The sequence below is a fragment of the Arachis stenosperma genome, chromosome 5 (genome assembly GCF_014773155.1).
Source record: "Arachis stenosperma cultivar V10309 chromosome 5, arast.V10309.gnm1.PFL2, whole genome shotgun sequence".
NCBI lineage: Eukaryota > Viridiplantae > Streptophyta > Magnoliopsida > Fabales > Fabaceae > Arachis > Arachis stenosperma.
In genome coordinates this window covers 63,429,521-63,438,156 of record NC_080381.1, presented here as the reverse complement: position 1 = coordinate 63,438,156, position 8,636 = coordinate 63,429,521, and the positions used below count along the sequence as shown (strand labels likewise).

The window sequence follows — 8,636 nt, the reverse complement described above, 5'->3', positions numbered from 1 at the left end:
AATTATAGGTGTTTCCATAAGGTTCACCCATGTAATTTACCTCTACCATTGCAGGGTTCTCAGGATCATAGGCTTCTTCTTCAGAAGATGCCTCTTTAGTATTGTTGGATGTATTTTGCCATCCATTCAGACTTTGAGAAATCATGTTGACTTGCTGAGTCAATATTTTGTTCTGAGCCAATATGGCATTCAGAGCATCAAATTTAAGAACTCCCTTCCTCTGAGGCGTTCCATTACTCACAGAATTCCTCTCAGAAGTGTACATGAATTGGTTATTTGCAACCATGTCAATGAGTTCTTGAGCTTCTGCAGGTGTTTTCTTTAGGTGAATGGATCCACCTGCAGAATGGTCCAGTGACATCTTAGAGAACTCAGATAGACCATAATAGAATATATCCAAAATGGTCCACTCTGAAAGCATGTCAGAAGGACACCTTTTGGTCATCTGCTTGTATCTTTCCCAAGCTTCATAGAGGGATTCACCATCTTTTTGTTTGAAGGTCTGAACATCCACTCTAAGCTTGCTCAGCTTTTGAGGAGGAAAGAACTTAGCCAAGAAGGCCGTGACCAGCTTATCCCAAGAGTCCAGGCTATCTTTAGGTTGAGAGTCCAACCATGTTCTAGCCCTGTCTCTTATAACAAAAGGGAAAAGCATGAGCCTGTAGACTTGATGATCTACTCCATTAGTCTTAACAGTCTCACAGATCTGCAAGAATTCAGTTAAAAAACTGATAGGGATCTTCTGATGGAAGTCCATGGAACTTGCAGTTCTGTTGCATTAGAGCAACTAGCTGAGGTTTCAGCTCAAAATTGTTTGCTCCAATGGCAGGGATTGAGATGCTTTTTCCATCAAACTTGGAAGTAGGTGTAGTATAGTTACCAAGCATCCTCCTTGCATTATTGTTGTTGGGTTCGGCTGCCATATCCTTTTCTTGTTCGAAAATTTCAGTAAGGTTGTCTCTGGCTTGTTGTAATTTAGCTTCTCTTAGTTTCCTCTTCAGAGTCCTTTCAGGTTCAGGATCAGCTTCAACAAGAATGTCTTTTTCCTTATTCCTGCTCATATGAAAGAGAAGAGAACAGAAAAAGAAGAGAAATTTGACTTGACTTATAAGAAAATTTGACTTGACTTATAAGAAATAGCTAAGTTTTTAAAAAAATTTTGACTAAGTCAACTCAAATTTTCGAAATTTATGAGAGAAAAAAGAAAAGATATTTTCTATTTTTTGAATTTTTAATGAGGAGAGAGAAAAACACAAATATGACCCAAAACATAAAAATTTTGGATCAAAACACATGATGCATGCAAGAACACTATGAATGTCAAGAGGAACACCAAGAACACATTGAAGATCATGATGAACATCAAGAACATATTTTTGAAAAATTTTCAAGAAAAGAAAAACATGCAAGACATAAACTTAGAAATCTTTAATGCTTAGACATTATGAATGCAAAAATGCATATGAAAAACAACAAAAAACATAAAACAAGAAAATTTTAAAGATCAAACAAGAAGACTTGTCAAGAACAACTTGAAGATCATGAAGAACATCATGCATAAATTTTTCGAAAATTATGCAAAAATTTTTTAAAAACATGCAATTGACACTAAACTTGAAAATTGACTCTAGACTCAAACAAGAAGCACAAAAATATTTTTTTTGATTTTTTTGTTTTTATTAATTTTTTTGGATTTTTCGAAAATTAATTTTTGGAAAAACGAAAACAAAGAAATAATTTTTGAAAGATTTTTGAAAATTTTTTGAAAAAAAAATTATCTAATCTGAGCAACAGGATGAACCGTCAGTTGTCCAAACTCAAACAATCCCCGGCAACGGTGCCAAAAACTTTGTGCACGAATTGTGATCATCAACAATGGCGCCAAAGACTTGGTAGCGCTCTCAAACGTGAATCACACTTTGTCACAACTCCGCACAACTAACCAGCAAGTGCACTGGGTCGTCCAAGTAATAAACCTTACGTGAGTAAGGGTCGATCCCACGGAGATTGTTGGTATGAAGCAAGCTATGGTCATCTTGTAAATCTCAGTTAGGCAGATTCAAATGGTTATAAAGGTTTCGAAATTAATAATAAATAAAGCATAAAATAAAATAGAGATACTTATGTAATTCAATGGTAAAAATTTCAGATAAGTGCATAGAGATGCTTGTTCCTATTGAATCTCTGCTTTCCTACTGCTTTCATCCAATTCTTCATACTCCTTTCCATGGCAAGCTGTATGTAGAGCATCACCGTTGTCAATGCCTACTTCCCATCCTCTCAGTGAAAAAGGTCCAAATGCTCTTGTCACACCACGGCTAATCATCTGTCGGTTCTCGATCATGTCAGAATAGAATCCATTGATTCTTTTGCTTTGTCATCACGCCCAACAATCGCGAGTTTGAAGCTCATCACAGCCACTCAATCCCTGAATCCTACTCGAAATACCACATATAAGGTTTAGACTTTCCGGATCCTCAAGAGTGGCCGCCAAAGGGTTCTAGCTTATACCCCAAGGATTCTGATTAAGGAATCCAAGAGATACTCACTCGTTCTAAGGTAGAACAGAAGTGGTTGTCAGTCACGCGTTCATAGGTGAGAATGATGACGAGTGTCACGGATCATCACATCCATCAGGTTGAAGTGCAACGAATATCTTATAACAAGAATAAGCTTAATTGAATAAAAAATAGTAGTAATTGCATTAAAACTCGAGGTACAGTAGAGCTCCACACCCTTAATCTATGGTGTGTAGAAACTCCACTGTTGAAAATACATAAGTGATCAAGGTTCAGGCATGGCCGAATGGCCAGCCCCCAAAGTCTAAGAACTAAACGTCCAAAGATGGATGCTAAGATAAAAGGCGAAAACCAAGATGTCTAATACAATAGTAAAATGTCCTATTTATACTAGACTAACTACTAGGGTTTACAGAAATAAGTAATTAATGCAAAAATCCACTTCCGGGGCCCACTTGGTGTGTGCTTAGGCTGCACTTGAGCTTTACATGTGTAGATACATCTCTTGGAGTTAAACACCAAGTTGTAACGTGTTTTTGGCGTTTAACTCTGGTTTATGACGTGTTTCTGGCGTTTGACTCCAGAATATAGCATGGAACTGGCATTGAACGCCAGTTTGCGTCGTCTTGATTCAAATAAAGTATGAACTATTATATATTGCTGGAAAGCTCTGGATGTCTACTTTCTAACGCCGTTGAGAGTGCGCCATTTGGAGTTTTGTAGCTCCAGAAAATCCATTTCGAGTGCAGGGAGGTCAGAATCCAACAGCATCAGCAGTACTTTTTCAGCCTAAATAAGATTTTTGCTCAGGTCCCTCAATTTCAGCCAGAAAATACTTGAAATCACAGAAAAAGACACAAACTCATAGTAAAGTCTAGAAATGTGAATTTTACATAAAAACTAATGAAAACATCCCTAAAAGTAGCTAGATCCTACTAAAAACTACCTAAAAACAATGCCAAAAAGCGTATAAATTATCCGCTCATCAAGCAGCTTCATATTCAGTTCATCGGCCCCTTCCATTTGTCCTTCTTCTTAGGAGGGGATGAGCCAACTTCATCTGGCTTGGAGGAACCTTCTTGAGCCTTGGCATCCTTGGTTTTGTGATTCCAAAATCCTAGACTCCTCATATATGACTTCACATTCTCCTTGTGTTGGTATATTATTTCTTCTTGCCTTGAGCTGAGTTCCTCCAATTTCTGCCTATAGGTGGGGTAGTTGGGGTTCATGTTAGCCATTGCATTGCACAAGTAGCTCAACTTTGTCTGTGAATAGCAATCATATTCCGTTCTAGCTACAGTCCTTGCTTCATAAAGGTGTCTGAATTCAGCAAGACTCCCCATTTGTTGTAACTGTTACTCCAAAATCATTCCTAGGCTGCCTTACATCTCTCTCCAGTTAATCTGGTCTTGCTGCTCCTTGAGGTTCTCAAAGCCCCCTTAGAGTTGTTGAACGTTTTGGTTGACATGGCTCCATTGTTGTTGCTGAGCCTCCTTGAATTGGTCGACATCTTCCCTCAAATGGTGTAGATCTCCCCTCATTTGGTGTACATCTTCTTGCAGTTACTCCCAATTGAAACCTTCTAGAAATTGTTGATATTGGTAGTGTGGTGGTGGTTGAAGTGCTAGGAATTGAGGTTACTCTTCTGCCTCTCCCTCTGCTTGTTGTTGTTGTGGTTTATAAGCATGGGCTCTTCTTTCTCTAGCCCTGTTGAGTGGGTGGACAGCCACCACATTTGCCATCTTCTTGGCAATGATGAACTTGTTCTGCTTTGATGACAAGTCATCATATACCCATTTTTTCAAGCTAATTTCACTTGTTTTATTAGTCTTTATGCACTTTCTTGCATCCTAAGTAAGTGATTTGGAGTGAAAATGCATAACTTCTTTAAATCAAACAACCACCATGAAATTAATGGTAAATCATGAGGTTTAAGCTAATTTTAATTGAATTTTAATTGATTTATAAGCCTTGTGAATTTAGTGATACTTGGAGTGGTTGTTTTGGTTTAATGTAGGTGAAGAAAAGAATAAAAGAGAAAAGCGTGGCCTAAGAAAGCGTGACCAAAGGAGAAGAAAACGTGGTCAAAGGAAGGAGAAGTGTGCCGCATGTAAAGAGGGGAGGCAAGCATTGCCCTCCACAAGGGCACACTGCCCTCTAGGAGGGCAACATAAGGCACCAAAGCATAAAAGGCAACTCTGCCCTGCCCACTACAAGGGCAGAGCACAATTCTGTGCCTTGAAATCAAGAAGAACAAAACCTTGCCCTGCCCTCCACAAGGGCAGTATCGGGCTCACCAAGGGAAGAAAATCAAAGGAAAATGCTCATAATGCTTGCTACAAGTCTCGAACGCAGAACAAGAAGGAAGCAAGGAACTAGGCTTCATTATGGTGCCAAGAAAGCCAAGGAAAATGGGTAGCGTGTGTAGCATCCAAGTTTCGAACTTGGGACGTCAAAGTGGAAACACTGCCCTGCCCTCCGCGAGGGCAGGGCAGCATTTTGTTGGTGCACAACTCTGGCGCACCAAGGCACCCTTCTGGCGCACCACGGCACATTTCTGGTGCACCAATTTTTTCTGCCCTGCCCTCCGCGAGGGCAGGGCAGCATCCTGCGCACCACGGCATGATTCTGGCAGCACCAGCACGCACCAAGGCACGGTTCTGGCAGCACCACAGGCACCAATCTGGTGCACCAAAAAGTTCTGCCCTGCCCTCCGCGAGGGCAGGGCAGCATCCTGCAGCATCACACACCAAGCACGCAAGCACCAACACGCACCATTTTCTGTCCTGCCCTCCACAAGGGCAGGGCAGCCTCCTGGAAGCTATTAATTTTGGGCCAAAAATTGAATTAAAAATCCAATTCAATTCATTTCTTCACCAAATCAAAAGCCCACCCAAATCCCAAAATCCAAGGATAGAAAGTGTATAAATAGGAGCTAGTTTGATGTAATTAGGAACCTTTGGCTTAGCTTTTGAATTTTGCACTTTCTTTTGAGCTTTGAATTTTAGCAACTTTCCTAGAGAGACTGAACCGAGCTTTCAGAGAATTAGGGAGGAGAATTGATCTCTCTTCTTCCTCATTCTTGCTTGGGCATTTTTAATTTTCTTGTTTTGATTCTTGGGTGTTAAGAATTGAGGAAATTCTGTCTCAATCTCCACTCAAGAACTCTTTAATTTCTCTTCTGCATAATTGAACTCATTTACATTCCCTTTACTGCTTCTTCTTCAATTCCTTGTCAATTGCTTTGTGAACTTGGATCTGGGAAGGCAAATTGAGATCTAGACTTTGCTTTCTAGTCTCTTGAGACCTGAGATCCCATTTTCCTTGTTGGTTCTTCTGTGAACCCTGCTGCACTTTACTTTCAATTTCTGTTTGAATTCTCATTGCTTCAAATTCAATTTCTGCTCTATTAATTGTGGTGATTCAATTTATCTTTGTTTAGATTCTGCAATCCCAGTCCTCAAATCCCTTTTACATTCGAGCAATTTACATTCCTTGCCATTTAAGTTACTGCAATTTACATTTCTTGCACTTTAAGTTTCAGTCATTTAATTTCTTGTTCTTTAAGATTCAGTCTATTTTACTTTCCTGTTCTTTAATTTACTGCAATTTCCCCCTCTCCCTTTACATTTCAAGCAATTTAGCTTCTGTTAAATACAACCCACTCAACCAAAACTTGATTCGCTTGACTAAATCAACCACTAAACTAAAATTGCTCAATCCTTCAATCCCTGTGGGATCGACCTCACTCATGTGAGTTATTATTACTTGATGCGACCCGGTACACTTGCCGGTGAGTTTTGTGTTGGATCGTTTTCCACACATCATGCTTCACAAGCACTTCATCAATAATCTTTTCAACTCTAGCCTCATCACACAGCCTTTGTATGATGCTGGGGAATGCCAACCTTGTGTTGTCATTGGTGCTTTTTATCACTTTGTTGATGTTGTTGGCAATCATCTCTCCCACATTGATGTTCTCTCCTTTCATGATGCTGTAGATGAGCACAACTCTCTCCTTGGTCACCTCTAAAATATTGGATGTAGGGATTAGGGATCTCCTCACAAACTCTAGCTACCTTCTAGCTTGGGAGCTCAAATCTCTTCTCCTCAATTGGTTGGGTATCCCATCCTTGTTGTTGATCCACTGCACATTCATCACACATATTTCGCTCAAAATCTCCTCAAACCCAGGGTCTTGTTGCTTCATTCTCTCTTCATAGCTCCGAGTGGAGCTTGTCCTCTTCACCATTAGCATTCTTTCTATGCTAGAGGGGATGTAGTCAATGGATTTCCCCCTCACATAGCTAATATAGCCATATTGTTGCCCTGGTTGAGGTACCTCGTTGGCATAAAACTCTCTCACCAAGCTTTCTACCGCTTTTCTTGGTGGGTTGCATAGGAGTGACCAACCCCTCTGTTCAATCTCAATATTGATCTCGATGTGTTCATTCCTCCCTAGTTGAAATCCAACTTTTGGGATGATTTCCCTCTCACTCACCCAACCATAAAACTAATTTTGGTTGAATGCGGAGAGAAACTTGTAGGTGTTGAAAGAGCTTGAGGATCCAGAGGTTGGTTCCCTTGTTCTTCTTTTCTTTGTGGCTGATCTTTTTGGTGGTGCCATTAGGTTGGGAGAGTGTGAAAAAAATAGGGGGTTCAAAAGAAAGAGAAGGCAAAATAAGGTTTTGCTCCAATACCAAACTTAGGACTTGATTGTCCCAATCAAGAAAAGAAGGAAGAAAGTAGGGGATAGTAGAAGATGAGAGGATATGCGAAGGTGAGTGTTGTAGGGGTTGTTGAAGTGGGAGAGGAGATGGAGAGTGAGGCTTTTATAGTGGGTGAGTGGTTGTTGTTCGAAGGTGGGAAATAAAAGGGATTAAATGTTTTTCCACTTTGGGAAGTGGTGCCTAGCATGGGAAGAGGCGCCAACTCTTTTCCTCACAGTGTCTTCTGCGTGTGTTAAGTTCCAAAGTGCAAGTACACTTTGACTTCCTTGTTTTGTGAGTTGTTCACCATGTGGGCCCCATCTTCTCTCCTGAAATTGAAACTGATCCCATTAGTAATGATAAAATAACCTCTTCACATTCCTTCTCATCAAGAATAAATTGGGTAGCAACTGATGGGTGTCCCTTGGGACACCAAACTTAATTCCTTGGCATCTTAATAAATTGGTTTCATCATTATGAATTTAATGTGTTCATAAGAGTGGAGCAACATAAATCCTTTCATTTTCTTTTGATTCCAACTCCATTGAACTCATTAACTCACGTTCATTTCTTATCCAAAGTATTAAGTGCTTTCAGCTTGGGTGAATTGGGTTGCTATGTGATTATTGGTGGTGGCTACACCAAACTTAATCTCTGGGCTTACTCTTCAAAATCATGCTTTCAATTGTGTGTAAGCCTAGATTAAGTGGGTGAGAGGCCATACCAAACTTAGCACTTTAGCTAGTCCTCAGCCCATTCACCCATCATTTGTCATGCATTCCTCAAGTTGCAAATTCCTGAAAGAAATAAAAGAGTGTAAAAAATGATCTACTATTAAAGCAAATATCAAACTTCCTAATCTTACAATTATAAACTAGTCCTAATTACTAAAAAAATGAAACTATCACAGAATTTAAACTACTTCTAAGAAAGCAATTAAATCAAAAGGATAAAGTGTTGGGGTGCCTCCTAACTAGCGCTTCTTTATTGTCATTAGCTTGACATTCTTTCATCTTTAGCTGAGCTTGTAGCTCACTCTCTGCTCCTCCAATGAGCCTCCTAAGTAGTGTTTGAGTCTATGGCCATTGACAGAGAAAGTTCTCTGAGTCTTATCTTCTATGAGCTCCACATGACCATAGGGAAACACCTTGAGTATGGTGAAAGGTCCTGACCATCGAGACTTAAGTTTTCCAGGGAAGAACTTGAGTCTTGAGTTGTAGAGTAACACCTTTTGTCCTTCAGTGAACTCTCTTCTTGCTATCTTTTGGTCATGCCGCCTTTTTGTGTTCTCTTTGTAGATTTTTACATTCTCATATGCTTGATTTCTAAACTCTTCCAGTTCATTAAGTTGCATTAATCTCTTTTCTCCAAAATTGAGTAGTTTTAGAGCCCAGAAAGCTCTGTGCTC

The 8,636-nt window shown here is 39.8% G+C and overlaps 1 non-coding gene across 1 annotated transcript; it reads left to right on the top strand.

Moving 5' to 3' along the window:
- Positions 1–415: 415 nt before the first annotated feature.
- LOC130983613 (small nucleolar RNA R71) lies at positions 416–523 on the top strand. The gene has a single exon (XR_009087595.1). It is a non-coding gene; the product is annotated as a small nucleolar RNA R71 (small nucleolar RNA).
- The last annotated feature ends 8,113 nt before the right edge of the window (positions 524–8,636 follow it).